This window comes from Pithys albifrons, chromosome 5, assembly GCF_047495875.1.
Source record: "Pithys albifrons albifrons isolate INPA30051 chromosome 5, PitAlb_v1, whole genome shotgun sequence".
Lineage (NCBI taxonomy): Eukaryota > Metazoa > Chordata > Aves > Passeriformes > Thamnophilidae > Pithys > Pithys albifrons.
In genome coordinates this window covers 44881480-44897244 of record NC_092462.1, presented here as the reverse complement: position 1 = coordinate 44897244, position 15765 = coordinate 44881480, and the positions used below count along the sequence as shown (strand labels likewise).

General features: G+C 40.6%; 1 protein-coding gene across 3 annotated transcripts in view; it reads right to left on the bottom strand.

Annotated features, from left to right (window-relative positions):
- MTUS1 (microtubule associated scaffold protein 1) overlaps positions 1 to 15273 on the bottom strand; it is a 122249-nt gene extending 106976 nt beyond the window's left edge. For all 3 annotated transcript variants that reach the window (XM_071556387.1, XM_071556386.1, XM_071556388.1), the window contains exon 1: positions 15175 to 15273. The gene's annotated coding sequence lies outside the window, so the exon portion shown is untranslated. The remainder of the gene's footprint in view (positions 1 to 15174) is intronic.
- Between the last annotated feature and the right edge of the window lie 492 nt (positions 15274 to 15765).

Below are 15765 nucleotides of genomic sequence, written 5' to 3'. Positions count from 1 at the left end.
GGGGAGGGAGCATCTGTTGCTTTGGTTTATACCTGGAATTTTGCCAAAGTTTTAAACCAAAACATACACAACCTTATGTTTGAATAGTTAAACATTTCAGAATAATTGCTCTTTTTCAACAAGAAAGAGAATGTCCACTGCATTAATTTAATTTATTCAGTTCAATGACTGGGTTTTCAAGCTATCAGAAATGAAATCAACTTGAAATCTCTTAAAATATCACAAAATTAAAGATTTTTTTTTTAAAAAAACCCAACCTCTAATATTTCGGGAAAAAAAGAAGTTATGAATCTAAGGTATCCCACGCATAATGTGCATCCAATTGGTGATACAGAAGTATTACAAGAAAGGATGCAGTTACCTCTAATTATAAACAAGAATTTATAATGCACCATCCTTAAAAAAAGGCATAGAGTATCAACTGACTTTTTTTCTGACTGAAATCTGTGACAACTCTTACATTACCGTGACATAATTTAGCAACAGAGGGTACATAAATAAAATGATTGCTCTCAGAAGAGGAAACAACTCTTTCAGCTACTCAATGTTCTAGATGACAACATCTACCAAGGAGCTTTGTAGCATTAACACTCTTTAAAGGTGTCAAACAAACTAATTTGGGAAACCCAAGTTTCTTTCTGCCTTGCAAAATTTAAGTGGATGGCAATAGGCTTCAAACTCCACCTAACACACAGCATAGTACAGCTCCACAGAGATATCAGTGGAAGAACAGGATACTGGAAGAGCCCAGACTGTGGCACTACCCAGTTTGCCATTGAGATCCAATCTCCAGGCTCCCAGCTCATTGTGCTTACCATCAGAAAAACACTGCACCAGAAACTTAATATAAAAGCAGAGAGCTGAGCACTTGCAGAATAGGAATTGCTCTCTGCAGGCCACAATCATCAAGCCATCATCGCTATCTACAAGTAGAATCATCAAGGCTAAGAGAATCGGGATTATTCAGCCTGGAAGAGAGAAGGCTTCAGGGTGACCTAATTGCAGCCTTCTGTTACCTGAAGGGAACCCACTAGAAAGATGGAGACCACTTACAAGAACATGTAGTGACAGAACACAGAGGAATGGTTACAAACTGAAAGTGAGGAGGTTTAGATCAGGTATTAGGAAGAAATTCTTTACTACGAGGGTGGTGAGGCAGTGGAACAGGTTGCCCAGAGATGTTATGGATGCCCCATCCTGGAAAGCATTTGAGGCCAGTTTGGATGGGGCATTGAGCAACTTGGTCAAATGGAAGGTGTCCCTGCCCATGGCAGGGGGGTGGGAACTAGATGACCTGACCTTTAAGATCCCTGGCATCACAGACCATTCCACAATTCTATGATCTCTCAGAGAGAAAAATCCAACACATAAACAAACAGAAATCAGAAGCAACATAAGCAGTAAGTATATATCCACTGACTGGGAGGATACTCAGTTTCAAGTTCACTCTCAGCATCACAGGCATTCTGCATTCAGAATCACTGGGTGGTAAAACCTGTTGCTGCTCAGCTGGCACACAGGACAAGGCATTAACCATAGATCCACCTAACAACCATGGCCTACCAACATCCCAAAATAAAAACCATCACTAACTGAAGTTGCGTGCGCTGGCCATTCCTGCCCTGCTGTGCCAAGCCTGCCATCAGCTCATCATTACCTGGTGTTCCTGGGTCACTAGTTGAAGGTGTTATGGCTTGGTCACAGCCTTAACCATTTCTGAAAAGCTGCTCTTCAAGGTCAGCAAATACTGAGCTGTGAACTATGTTTCTACTTCAATATTCCCAATTTTGCTCACAACAATCCTCCTCATGGAGAATAACAAGGTTTCACTCTATTTCAATATAGCCCAAATACCTCCCAAAAAAAAAGTGATCACCAGTCACCTTTCCTCCTTCTCCTCTCCCCTTCAGAACAGCACAGATCCAAACTTATCTTCTTTTTGAAGATATTACTATTTATAAATCGACTAAATCTCCGTGCTTTCCTGAACAGTTTTTCTCAAAGTGCTTACCTACCACTTTGACTGCTGGAGCCTTTTCCCTGCACTAAGGATGCTAAAGAGTGCTGCTGGAGCAAGCTGACTACACATGGCAGCACCAGGCACAGATCACTGTAAGCTCCTGAGAGTTGAGCTGACAGTCTGAACACATTGTTCTCCTTCATCTAATTTAACACGCAAGGGGTAGAAAAGAGCCTTATTCTTCAGAAGTAAGATTTAAAACTTTCATCTGAAAAGCTCCTACTAAATGTTTTCTAGCCAAAATATTTAATGTCTTATTTTTTGGATGAAACACAGATTAGCCTTTTATTATCCATGTGTAAAGCACTCAAAAGTAAACTTCCCTTTGGTTTGATCTTTCCTTTGTCTCTGAACGACCAGCAGGAAGCAGCTGGTCAACAAAAAGCAGTCTGTCTCTCCTCCCCTCATGAAAAGACCCTATTTAAGTAGAATTTTTTTTCATTTATAAGGAGATCACCAAATACATTAAATTACCATTAAATTTTCTCTCCAACTACCAACACAGATGATACAAAAGAATAAGTAGTTCATACCAGTTTCAGAGTTGTAGCACTCATGCTGCCAATAGGAGGATGCTTTTTGGTACTGTACAGATTTTGTACCCATTTATTTGGGCACCACTCCTTTGGGCCACATAAATTGCATCATAATATGTGATGTATTAATTCTGCGCTGGCCATTTGCAGTGTCATTCCTTTCTTTAGGGTATGCCAACATGAGCTCAAGCAAGTAACTAATATTGGCCCAGAGAACTTCACTTCTGTGCTGAAATACAAATACCACACAACTTAATCAGTTAAGCAAAGTACTAGTTTGGGAAGTTGTTGCAATGTGAAATATTTCTTTCATAGTCTTAGAGTTACAGGATTTACAGTTATTTTCACTAAAAGTTGTAAAGTGGGAGGTTTCACATTTACACATGTTGAAAAATTCACATGCTTGTTTAACTTGAACATGAGATTCATATAACAAAGCAGGGTGAGGAAAGAATATTGTCTTCCCTGTCCAGCCAGGCTTACCTTAACATGCCTTGTACACTGTTTCATTATCTCAACTACAGAGAGCATGAAGTCACCAATGTAGCATATGAAGAAAATAAGAAAATCCTTGGGATACTTGACAGAAAATCTGGGTTTGCATCATCTGGCACAAGAGGCACAAAGTACTCCACTGACTGCAATGCTTTTAGCAAAGTTCTTGGTAAGCTTAAGGTCAGAATCAGACAGGATTGAAAACGCAGTCCCAGGGTCAGAGCTCCCACCTCTCTTCCGGACAGAGCCAACACAGCACCCTGGATTAAGGTAGAGAGCACTAGAGATGTGAAGAACACCAAGTGCAATTGCTCTTAGCTTTCTTCTCTAACTTTTCCAAGTGGAAAGTATTGAGACTCCCAAACTAAGCCTGAGCTTTACGCGAATCAACCCTGCCTAACCCTCACATTCCAACCCAAACAAAGAGAACTAAAAATAAAGTCATCTGAATTTAGCGAGCTACCCAGTTTCAACAAGTTTAAAATTCCTTCATGCAGATCAGTATCTTTTAGGACTATTTTTATTAGAGTCTACACCAGTTTGTTCATAGTGGACTTCAACCCCTAGATGAGTGCTACTATTTAGCCTTAAAAGTTCTGTAAAAAGTTCCAATACCATCTGCAAAAATTCCCCTCAATAAACAGGGAAAAAAATCAGATATATAGTCCTCCTTTAGGATAACTCTGTTCAGGATTAGCCTTAAATTATGATTTTTCAGGTTACCACATCACTGTACTATAGGTAATATTTTTTTTCTTTTTGGCTACCCAGGGAACAGTTTGAGTTTCAGGGTTAAGCACATTCTGTTCTACTTCAAAGGCAACATGCCAAATCCATTTAAATAATTAAACATTAACCTCAAAGTCACTGGTTTGTAGAAAGGCAGTCGTTAGTCCAGATTAAATTTTTTGCCCAGGAAGTATTACTGAGGACAAAGTCCATCTTGCCTCTTTTTGAAAGTGATTTCTAGAAGAGCTGAAGAGCATGCAAAACATACTACAGTACTCACAATCATTTCAATGACAGACCTCACAAGTGTGGACAGACACACATTATTTGACATTTTCCTCTTCTGACACTACAGATCCATCTTCTGTGTTTAAAAATGCTACTGTTTCACATTAGTAAAGTCAAAAGATTTTTAAGACTTCACAGGCAAGTTCTCCTTTGGTGATTCTATGTCAAGACCCAGCTATCAAACAGTAGTAACCAGTTTTCTACACTGACAGCCCTAAGTCAAAATAAAGCAAGCTTAACAAATTTCTGTGACAATGAAAACAATGTAGTGCAAGGGCGTAAAAAAAAGACAAAAAGAAAAAAAACCAAACCCACAAAAAAAGCACTCCAAAACACAACATCGACCTCACATGTAAAAAAAAAATAGTAGACAACTAAAAGCTGAATTAAAAACTACAGGGTTGCTACACTTATTCTTAACAGGTTGCTTGCTTATCCAGTTATTCAATATTATTTTGAGGCAGAAAATAAGACAAATTTGCCATTTATGAATTCTCTAAAACAAAACTAGAAAACAAAACACATACATTGACAGGCTATTAATATTTAAGAGATCCAGGGACCTGACCCTTTGCACACTCTTGAATTGTTCACTCACAAGTCAATATGAAATAAGATGGACATGAATACTGTATTTGTGATTTTTTTTTTCTTTGCTCAGGGAGAAATTCCATCCAAATAGCTGCCAGGAAGAAGCCAGCCCACCACTTTTGCAACTATTTTGTAAGCCACTTTCTGCTACCTGCAGACCATGATTAGTCCCAGAGACTGAAAAACATACTTCTCTACAACATCTAGCTTTATACACATTTGACAACCACAAACCTGCTATTATATGAAACCATTAGTTGACAAAACAGCCATCAAGAACACATTGCAACCAATTTTTTTTCCCTAGAAATCTTCTTCTCCACAATTTTTTTAAGAGCAAAATTCTAGGCAGCCCCTCACCAGGAAGTTGGTATTCTCCATGTGTTTATAAATAAGCAAGCAGTTTGTAACAGTAGCCTTACTCTGACACAATTCAGATGGAAACAAGCACTAAATATAACCTCTATAGATACTATGGAATGACCTCTACAGACCCAGACTTCTTTTATCATTGATATGCATCCCATTACAGATTAGAGAACAGAAATACTGATTCCAAAGTCTGCTGCTAAGTTTCTACATGGCCTTCAATAGGAAGGCTAAACAACTGGAAATACCTGAAAGGCTGTGATGGAGTGACCTTGTAGAAGACAAAGGTTTCCTGATTACTTTGCACTGAAAATAGCCAATTGCAAAGGAAAAAACACCCCACCACACAGGCTTACTATATTTAGGTGACACCTTACAAACAGGGTGCCCCACAGGAGAGTAAAGGCTGGAGGCATGCCCACATGCCAAGCTACACCACTGAAATGTCAAGTGTACTGGAAGGGCTGCTCTAACCACTGCAGTGCCTTACCTTCAGCTCTTCTCTGTTCTGGATACATTACAGACACTCCTCCCAAGGCTCCACAATACTTATTTGTCTAAAACGTGCATGTTTTACAAACGTATGTTTGTGACTACACATTGGTGTAGAGGAAGGCTTACACGCTGGCACAACAGAGCTGTGATCTGTGGGACACCAACAGTTCAGCTTAGAGGAGACACTGCTATAAAGATAGGTGGGCACAGATGGAAGAACTACAATACTGATCACTACTATGCTAGGACAGGTGGAAAAAGCCACAGCCCAAGAAACACCCAGAGATCCCAGCTAACATGGCTTGCATCACTGCCTTGTGCTTGAAGCACTTGGTCAATAGTTGACTGAGCAATCAGGAAACCTACTAGTCCAGTACAACAACCACAAAAAATATTCTCAATACATTTCTTGTTAAGGTAATAGCTAAAGTTGCAATGCATCTTTCAGTAGAGGCAGCTTTTACCAAGATTTCAAGTCTAATGCTACATCCTCCTCATCTAGGAAACTGACAGCTGCTATTCAATTATCACCTTGCAATTAAGCTATTAAATGAACTACCAGATCAAGCTGGCTGAAATTTGTAACCAGACTTATTAAGTGTTGAGATGCAGCATTATTAAAGCCAGGAAGCATGAATAAATATGAGTTATGCCCAACACAACTATTATGAAACCTATGAGAAATCTGTGACACAGAAGACTGGCTTTATGGTATTTGTCTTTGGAGCCCATTTGCTGAGCAGCAGGACATTTTATTACATGAAATCTATGGCACACAAACCCAAACAAGTTCAGGAAAAGGAAAGGAAAGTAATGGTGAATCCTAACCACATACAGAAACTGCTCAGCTATCTTGATCTGTATTCTTGTGCAATAAGGTAGATACAAACTTTGACCACGAGCAGTACACCTAATGAAGTGGATGACCAAAAGTCTTTATAATCTCCTGAGAAAACTACAAAGCTCACAACATTCATACTACTTGCTATTAGAACATCAAGGAGCTACAAAGAAGCCTTAGGTGAAGCAGTGCTCCGCACAACTCCAAATGAGTATCAGAAGCTATTCATTAGATGAGTTGGTGCAGAGCAAGAACATTCATTCTGCTACTACAGATTCAAGCACAGCGAGCTTCCTAACTGCTTGGCAAGCCTTTGCCATCCTTCTAGGCAGATACTGAGAGTGCAAACACCTAAAGGCATCCCGCTGCCCAAGGCCACCAACCTATGCTGGCTGCCAAACCAGCCATTATTATCTCCTAGCATCAAGGCTCTGGCTGATTATAATACTGTAGCAGGAGACAACACCCAGACATTTCAGTTTCATAATACTCAACTGCAACAATTCCTGAAGAGGTCCTATGAACTGTTTATGAGAATGAAACAAAGCACAGGAAACACAGATGCACTACAGGGAACAACAGTTGTTTTGAGACACTTGTATAATGAGACACATGTAAGGACATAGATCAAAATTTCTGAGGAATTCCTTTCCTTTAGGGAAAGCTTGCAAAGGAAAAACTCCAAAAATCCACCTGTAGATACAACCTGGGCAAAAATTTGATTACCTTAAACTCATTGTCAAATAAAATTACCCTCACTGCATCAAAGAAATAAGTAACCTACTATATGAAGTCTGCCTCAGACAATTCTGGCAAAAATTCATTAAATTGAGCCTCATGTTATGTGATAACACATATGAACTATGAATCATACCAACAGATTCTCTTTCAGTGCCTTCACACTGCTCATGGCAGCTGCTGGTAATACAGACCTGAGAAAGATGAGACTTCACATACAATAAAAACACTCCATGTTCACTGATTGAAAGATAAAAAGGTAAGAATAAAGCCCCATAACTTTGGCTTTATCACTAAATGAGGATCAAATTAGGTATACAAAATAGAATTCTCCTTAATGGAAATCTGCAGTAGAGTTTGGCTCCTGCAAATTCTGTAGGTATCTCCTAGCTGTCTACAATGCAATAAAATGATCAAGTCAGCATTGAGGGCGCCTTGCAGAGGTGAAACTGGCAGACAAGCCACGGAATTAGGTAGTGTTGCAACAGTGGAACAGCAATCAATAGGCTTCCCAAGATCAGATAACAGACAGCTACAGAGTAATGGTTTTAAGATCCTTGACAACTGATGGGAGAAGAGCAATAACCAGTACACAGGTCAGGTAAGAGTGAGCTGCAACAGACAGAGCCTGCTTATGGTGCCAAGAAATGCAAGTCAAGTGCATGCAGAAATGGCCTGCACCACACCACCATCAACAAGCACATCTAAGGTGAGCTGCCATGCAACTCAAGATGGACAAAGTGGAGACAGAATCAATGTGAAACTTTACATGCCCAGACAGCCCATATCAACAAAGGAGCCACAGCACCATTAAAAAGCCTCACTCAGTAGTCAGAAATAATCACGTACACAACAGGACTGAATGACTGATGTCTGGAAGGTGGAAAGGAGCAGCTCACTTCCCAAAGCAATAACCAGAAAGGAGGAGGGAGTCAGAAAGTGCCATATAGTAATTCAAGTAATGGTTTGAACACCAGCACTTTTGCAAAACAAAAAGATGTCAAGCCTCTCATAGAGGGAATCATGAAGTCCATATATAATGATGGACAAATCACCACCTAGTTTCAACCAATCTTTTTTTCCAAAACAAGGAAATGAACAAAAAAATCACAATAAAAAATCCCAAGACAGGACCACTTGTATCAAATCACACTGAGCCATACATGGAAAAGTGTACATGGCATTAAAGCCAGAGGAGGCTTTCTCAAGCATTCCAAGCACAGTTGTCCAATCTCTGTACAAGATTTTCTAACGAGTCATATTAGACCTCCATGATAAAAACCAGTATGAGAGGATAATTTCAGTGCTAATTTCTTAGACCAACTGCCCAAGCTACAATTTCAGTCCAATGCTTTGTGTAATGCACACTCCTAGGAATTTAGATAGAAGATCATTAACAGAAGTTTGTTTTTACATTCCACAAAGTGAACACCCTAATACTGCATACACCTTGCTGCAAGAATAAGTTTTTCAAACAACCCCTTTCCAAAGTGGGTTTTATTCAAGCTTTAGCATGTCTATTTGTCAGACAAATCTGGGCAACAAATCCAGATGCAACAGTTAATTTTTTATCACATTTAATTCTCCAGTTTCTAGGAAAGTCATACACTGATTTAAATGATAGAAGAGAACTCATTAAAAGCTGTGTTTTCTGAAAACCATGATTTTTGGGTGTGCTAATCCCGAAGAGCACAATTTAAGTATGAACAGAACCAGTGCAAATCAGCAGGTTTATTAAATCTTTAAATATAGCCTAGTAATGAAGATACCAAGAAAGATCATGCTTTGTGACAGGTAAAACTCCATCAAAAGAATAGTTTAATCTCCAAGTGACATCATTGCAGATGACATGATAGCCCAAACAGCACTGTCTGTGGCAGAGAGGAGTGTTAAAAGCCTTTCAAACCAAATTTCAAGTTATTCTTCACTTTTCCCCAGAAGAACATCATAGAGATTCAAGAGGACAGCATCTCGATACTATTACAGAAAGTTTTATGTTGATTCATAATTTCAATGGTTAATTAATGTTGATATAAGTAATTCTAACACAGGAAGGCATACTGCATATTGGTTTGGTCTACTGATCAGCATCTCTCAAAATAAACACCCCACTTACTTCCAAATGTTCATGGTGAATGAGTTTGCCATAAGCTGTCTTTCTAACTGAGCAACTTAAAGGCCAAGATAGGCATGAGAAAACTACCAGTGTGGAATACTGCTGCTATAGAAAAGCAACATTAAACAATACAGAAATACATCAAAATCAATAAAATAGGCAGGAGAAGAAAATAACCAGCAAACCATTCCAAAGTGAAAATGATATATTGAATCCAATTGAACAATCCTTTATAATTCTCTAAAACTAGTCACCCAGTTTTCAAGTAATTACCAGCTGTGTATGTAGGTTTTGCTCCACAGACTGAAAGCCATACTGACCACTGCATCGCACAGGTCACCAGAAAAATCAGAAACTTTAGATAAAACTTGCAAATACACAGACAGATGCCCAGTTTTACACACTGTATATATGCCACTTTTCTGCAGCGTAATTATTTATCAAGCTATTTGTATTTACATCCACAAAACAGTCTTCCAATTTTTTACCATTTACCACTAAAAACATCAAGTTTCCCACTAATTTCACCCATAAAACTTGGAGATTTTTTCCCCCAAGCTAAACGAAATTCTAAGGACATTCGGCACATTGAAACTTCAGCTGGATGAAAGGACAGGTTCAAAGGGAAGCATATGAGAATTTCTTATAGCAGGAGCCAGCATTCAAAGAACTGCACAGCACCTACAGGCAGAACTACAATCTTGCAACTGAGAGCTGCAATAAAGAGTTAGGGCCATGAAGAATGACAAAAAGAATCATCTGATTAGTGTAATGTCAGAGGCAAGGGTGACCAACAGCTTTTTTTAGAGCAGTTTCCCTGAAGGTCTCTGCGTTTCATCTGAAAGAGTTCGGTATCAAAACTGGGTACAATTGCCAACCAACTTCTGTTAACATGCTTTGCCTACAATCCTGTAAATGGCTCATCAGCCATCCAGTTCAAGTTATTTATTTAAACAAAGTTATTTGCTAGAACATCGAAAGCGGATTACAGAACCTTCACCCACAGAGATTTGCAAGACTCAGCTGGACCCTGCCATGACCAACCCGATTAGCAAAGGCAGTAGTTCTACTTCAATATAGAATTTGGAAAAAGTAAACTCCAAAGATACTTCCTAGCCAAATTAAAAAGTGCTTTAATTTACAGAGTTACAAAGAAAAATACCAACTTGAGGCAAGTATCATGCAAGCACTTCCTGACTTCCCTTTTAAAGTCACACCACTAGTATTTCAAATATCTCTCATAATCGCAGTAAAAGAAGTATTTCATTACCACTAAAACATTTAAATCAGATACTAAGAGCATGCAACTCAGACATTTTCCAAGAACTGATGACTCTGGTAGACCAGGCATTAACAGGATGCATACTATGCATAAGCCAGCACAGCAGCATCTTCCATTTATACCTCCAGTTTAAAAATGGTCTCATACCACAGTCTTGAAGTATTCCAACTATTTTACCTTTAGCGTCCCCAAGTAAGAGTAATCACATTCGACTCACTAGGAGCATACAGGTAAAGCACCAAGTAAAATCAGAAAGGTACATCATCTTAATTGGAAGAATGGGCACACAAAACACAGCTGATGGACAAGTTCATAGTCCTTGTTTCAGAGTAGTTTTGCACCAGCCCATACTCTTTACTACAGTGCTCTCACACTGCCCAGTGGCATACAGATCCTTAGTTTCCAAACCCTCTTGGCATGATGGTGCAGCAAAATGCTCCTATTTTTTAAAATTCTTCAGTCAAGGTTATTCAGGCTGCTGCATTTCAACACTAGAGACCTGTCAAGTCAGCATCTCTCTCCAGCAGCCTCAGCTACAACTCCAAGAGGACGTGAATGGATACAAACAGCAGTCTGTAACACTCGCCATACCAAACACCCATCCAGAAGCACAATCACATCCGTTCAGGAGCACAATGATGAAAATAATTTACTTTTTTGCCAGTTGCATAAGTTTACAGATGCTGTAACACAGAAAAAAGGAGCACCATTTCTCAGATCACTCCATCCAGACCTGACCAGTAGCACCAAATGCCACCAAACTAAACAAACAAGTCCAGAATACACAATAGGGATCTCATACATTGACCGGAGATCAGGTTAAAAACCAGTTACTTAACATAGCTACATCATTTTTTTTTTCATAGTAATCACAATTCCTGCTTCAATAGCTCTGGTTTTGCTTAAAAAAAGGTTGTCCACCTTCTTCCCTGACATGAATGAAGCAAACATAGCAGGGAAACTGACTCTGGAAGGAAGGTTTTCTTACTTCCTCCTGTTAGACACAGAGTATACAGCAAAAGGTATTAGAGATAGTAGGAATACCAGCCATTAGAATAAAGTGCTACACCACACACATTCCGATTGTTTCACCCCACCTCTGGGAGTTTGCTGCACAGCTGATGACCACTGTCACTCTGAGCAGACAACCCCTGCATGCACATTTAGTGGGGTCTGCAGCAGGACTAGGTCACCAAAACCCAAAATGCATTACAACATCTCAACTCCCAGTGACTTGAGTATTCTGGTTTCATTTCCCTGCAAAATTACCCTATTGCACCCCATAAATTCACATTTACATTACATGCAAAAATGAGCTAGTGCCTATTTTGTAAATAGTTATTTAAAATTGCAAAAAGAAAAATAATTGTGAAATCTTTAAATATTTGAAGATTGCTGAGAGCACACTGGCAACTTAGCAAAGTTGGAAGAGCTAAAATAAATTCTGTGAGAAAGACAAACAAGATGACAGACCTAAGGGAATCTTCTAAAGAGGAATGACAACAGTGACTGAGGAGTCAATGCAAGTGAGTGATTCACAAATCACATCATAGTCATACACAAACAGCGGCTTCAGTTTTTCCCGATGCAAAAACTGAACAGAATACTAGAGCAAAGCACTTTGAGGTTAAGTGCAAAAGGGCCAGAATCATTAAGGATTAATGCAATTCAGCCAAGGGAAGGAGAAGTCAATGAAATAAAACTGAAGTCAATATAGGTGCTAGGAATGGAGAAAAAGGAAGTTTTCCACTGAAGAGTCCTGACATAAGTTTTTTGTGCTGAAAAAAAAGCCCACTCAGTAGAAAAGTAAGACTCACCATTAATATTATTTTTTCACTTGGAGTACAAATAAAATTGCCAACTAGCACTGATTTTTTCTTCAAGTAATAAAGCATACCTATATGCATAGCAAATGTACTCCATGGAATAATCTCTGCAACAATAGGGAAGAAAAGAAATGCAGAAAACAACTCTTTCCATGCCTCTATCAGATCAACTGCAGAGTCTAAAAAGCATCTTCATATATGAAATAGGAAAATGAACAAATACCACAGCACAAGTACTCCCTTAAAAAAGAAGTAGGCTGTTATCATTCTCACTGTAATGTTTGTTTAAAACAAACTGTGCAACAACCGGTTCCACACCACAAACACTGAAGAAGCACAACTCTTCCCACATTATTGCATACACTGAGCATTCCACAAACTCACCAGGTAATCCTCTGAATTCATGGGGTAAAGGCAACTTTAAAAAGGCTTGATTTTCCCAATTAAACAGTGAATCAGGATACATCATGAAATCAAAAGATTAGAACAAAATGACAGGGATGGGGACTTGGGGCAGGCCATCACTTTAGCAGCTTCTGTTGGATCATACCACACAAGCTACTTCTGCTCACATAATTATGTCTCAACATCAAACAATCTCAATACAGAAGTGGCACACTTTAGCATCTTATATGGATATGTAATATACCACATTTTTATACATAACATATACATTTATACATGTATAGAGTGAATATGTCTGTATAAAAACATATGCATGTTTTTATTTTTTACATTCAAAAAAATCACTCCTACGCTATCAGCTGGAAAATCTGTATTCCACAGTTCCTACTATAATAGTCTAGGTAATTACTTTGCTAGATTGTTATCATTAGCTATCTAACTTGTTAGATACATTTTTGTGCAAGAATCTTGGCTCTTCCTAAAAAAGAAACCCAGTGCTTCTATACATGGCTGCAGACAAATTTTGAAACCACACAATGCAAGAGTTAAGAGACAGGAGCCCCAAATCCATTTAGTGTGTCATTACTCTGTCAAATCTTGACTTTATCAAAGCCTTGACATTGCATTTTTGCAGAGTTAGTCAATTCTTAATATCAATTTCACCTGTAAGAATAAGTAAACCACATGAGAATCAGGAACAGTTATGAATCCAATAGTAAAGCTTTCTATTTACTGAACCATAACTGCTCAGAAAGATCATGAAACCCATTTTAAGATGCCAGCTACTAAAACTTTAACATTTGTTCAAATATTTTCAAGTTATAGAATCTTTACATACAGAATCATGTCCACCCTGGATGGAAAATGATATTAAGGAAAGTTTTAGCTTCAGAGTGATCAGATTATTATCACTGTTTTAGTCACAGTTCTGAAACAGACTGATCTCATCCAGAAATCAGAACTCCACAGTATTTTAAAAGTGGCTATATGAATTCTAAATACAGCCTTGTTACCATACATACAATTACATTCCATAAAAACAGAGCTCAAATACAATCCATTGCTCACCCATGGTAACTAGCACAAGGAGAACTAAGTTAACCCCAGTGGCTGGTCCAAAGTCACTCCAGCCAGCCGCTACAATGTGGCGCTGCAGTTCCACAAGAGCATTATGGATGTCACGAGGAATAAACAACTTTTAATACCTCATATTTAGCAAACCAGATAGGGAGATCCATCATATTAGTCACCATCACCCACTCTGAAAATCTTAGTTATATAAATAATGAAGGTTAAAGCTTTTCTATTTCAAAAAAAAAAAAGGTTTCATTATATGAAAACCTTATCCCTTCTCACTTTAGAGAGAGAAGTTTACTGTGTATTCAGTTCATTTAAGAAAAGAAAGAAGAAAATGATTAACATGGATATACACTTAACAGTGTACGTATCACTCAATTTGTTAGTGCTAACAATATTTTACATTGTAGATACTCTCAGATCTTACAATGCATTGGCAATGACCAATAAAGATTAATTTTACCTGCATAAGTAAGGCCATGCATGTCATAGATAACCCCCAGGAGTTTAACCAGCTCTCCTGTCCATCACATCAGAAGCATAAAGCAAACAAAAAAATAGAACTGAAGCTCAGGCTTAGACCTGGTGGCAGATTGTCAGAGTAGTAAAACTGAATTAAAACCCTACATATCCCTAATGAGAAGGGGATGCTCAGTTCTCTGCAAACAAAGGTGTAGGGTGTTTTCACTGGGTTGTTTGTTGAACATTTTTTTGTTTTATTTTAAATATGCAGTCTTGCCTTGGCCTTGAAACAATGGTATCAAGTTTAAGCTCAATGTCATTTTCAAACTCTGGCTCTCCTCTCCTTGCCAACCTTTCGTGGTATAAATAGCAGCAAGCAGAGGAGCAAGCAGCAAAGATATTCCTTTAGAAATCCCAGGAGTGTTTGTGCTTCCTAGTGCAGGACCAAAGCACTCAGGCTGCACGAGAGCTGCAGCAGGTTTTAAACCTTTCAAACACGGTGCCAGCGTTCGTCTAGATAAAAACGCTACGCCAGCAATAAACAATTTCCATATATCTCAGTATCGCAAACTCCGACCACACAACTTGGGCACCTCGAAGTTGGGACCCGCCGGGCCGGGCAGAGCGCCCACGGCAGCCGCACCTGCGCCCCGAGGGGCCGCCCACCGCTCAGGCACTCGGCAGCGCGGAGAGGGGGAATCACCAAGGGAAAAGAAGGAAAGTAAGTTGGAACAGGACGGAGCGGCGACAGTGACCCACTTCCTACGCCGGAACCTCGGCGCCCGGCTACCCCAGCCCCGCTCCGCTGCCGCGCTCCGTTACCCGCCTGCTCAGGGGAGCCCTCCCTGCGAGGGCAGCATAAGTGGGGGACGTATTTCTGTAAAAGACAAAACTCCGCACTTACGCTGGCGCTCACACGCTGCCCCGCACTTGTAGCTCGGCTCCGCCGGAGAAAACTGCGCCGCGGCCGCTCTCGCCTCCGGCGCCGCCCGCTCCGCCCCCGCGGGGCTCGGCAGTGCCCGCCCTCCCACCCTCTTCCTCTCCCTCTCCCTCTCCCTCTCTTTCTCCTTCTCCCTCTCCCTCTCCCTCTCCGGCGTGCGCGGCTTTGCGCCCGGGCTGCTCCCCGCGGCGGCCCCGCTCCCCGGCAGGGCCGGGCCGAGCCGTCCCGAGCGAGGCGCTGCCGCCGCGCTCCGGCCGCACCTGCCCCGCGGCGTCCCTGCCCCGCTGCACTCACCTGGCGCTGGCCGGGCCGTCCCGGGGCGCTGCGTCTGTGGGCGGGGACACGGCCGGGCGGGGAGGGAGGCGCAGGTAGCCGAGCGGGGGAACTGGGTCAGCGGCTAAAAATACCGCGCGGGATGGAGGAGGATCCTGGGGGCTGCCGGCGGGGCCCGGCGGGCTGCGAGGCGGTGACCTTGCTTCGGCCGGGCAAGGTGCGCTGGTTCAAACTCACAACCGACGGGACACAACCTGCCCACCCTCGTTTCGGTTCCCAACC